The following is a 1,661-nucleotide window of genomic DNA, read 5'->3' as shown; positions in this document are numbered from 1 at the left end:
AGGGGTGGTGGGTGGGTGGGAAGGGGTATTGGATGTACATTTTTTCGACTTCCCCCACCTCCCCTCCGTCATCCCCCCACACTTTGCTCAATGTTCCCTGAGTTGTTACGGAGATGTTGGATCAGATTTTTCTTCCGGTTACGTGTGCTGGTATGGTGTATGAGCGCTATAATCAAAGATCATGCGAAACATCTGCACAACCTACTCATACACGGGCACGAACACACTTGTACGAACATGCTCTCAATAATATGTGTGTGAATAACATATTTATTAATTTTAAAAAACAACATTCTCCGCAATTTTTTCCTTTGCTGCAGACCCAATGTCTCTCCCGTTTCCTTTGTGAAATCTTTAGTACGCAGGGAACCCGTCATCGTGGCCCAGGGGTTAAGGTGTTCGCCTCTTATTCAATAGGTCCCGGGTTCGAATCGGGATAGCGAAGGACATTTTTATTCTCCAAAATTGTCTCCTTTTACTTCCTTTCCTGCTCTCTAGCAATGTTCTGTTGTCTGCTTTCTCCTCCACCTTCTCCCCCAACCCCCTCACCTCCTTTGCTCCCTCCTCTTGGCTCCTGGCTCTTTCTGCAGCCTTTCTATTGCCACTCCCTAGCTCATTCTTACATATCTTATTGTTGTCTTTTAACCACACCCCTGGTCTTAGGGTAGGAAAGTTCAACACCTAGCCTTCTCGGATAAGTGCACAGAAATCTTGGTGGTCCTGTGTGCAAGTTGCGCACGTTAGAGATCCCTTGGTAGTCCAAAATCGACAAGACTTAGAGTAAGTTTCGACCGCCACTCAGGCAAAATTAATAAATTCCTACCAACTGAAAATGCTTACTTTATGTGTCCGCGCGCTCATATGACCTTATGAAGTTGCCGTAAAACACTTACCAAAAAAGAAAAAAAGAAAAAAAGTTAATCGCTCGGCCACGAGAGCCCCCAAACTAGGTTTCGAGCAGATTCAGAGGGGGCATAGACATAATGACATTATATTTGATAAGCGGACCAAAGGCGGGGCACATTTAGAACCGTATCAGGCTGTTTAATTAATGCTTCTGTCTGCTTTTTTAAGCGTCAGGTAAAGAAAACAGAAGTGGAACATCTGTATGAATAGCGTAGCCATGACTCCTATTGTAGAGAGCTCCAAGACAATTCGCAGGCTTTTGTCGACAGATCCGCGAACGCTCGCCCTCAACGAGTTAAAAAAAACCAGAGCCCGTTTACTATACATGGGATTTTGTTAAAAAGATCTTTTTCTTTCTCCTTTCACTGACGAGCCAAGTCGTCAACAGCTTTGTCATAATAAAAGAGTCGCACAGATCATTGAAAGCGAGTAAAGACACAGATTCATTGAGGCATTTGAATGCACGTGATGACATTCATGCCTTTGAAGACGCTCGTTCTGATCCTTTCCACCTCTGCACGACGAGAACATGCTTGACCTTTGACCCGCCGGAACATCGCTTGGGTGAGCAGCCAGCGGTCTTGATGGACAATGCACGCGCCGAGGTTTGACTGTGGCAACAAAGGCGCGCGTCTTTTCCCTTCGCCGCGGTACTCACACGTCCGTCCACCGTGCGCGGGTCTAGTCTGCGCCTGTTGGACGCGGTGGAGTTTTGAAATCCGCGCCGTACTGTGTGCGTGGTGTGTGCATCCCTG

This window comes from Aplysia californica, unplaced genomic scaffold, assembly GCF_000002075.1.
Source record: "Aplysia californica isolate F4 #8 unplaced genomic scaffold, AplCal3.0 scaffold01457, whole genome shotgun sequence".
In the NCBI taxonomy this organism is placed as follows: domain Eukaryota; kingdom Metazoa; phylum Mollusca; class Gastropoda; order Aplysiida; family Aplysiidae; genus Aplysia; species Aplysia californica.
The sequence above is the reverse complement of the archived record's forward strand: the minus strand, read 5'-3'. Positions refer to the sequence as shown.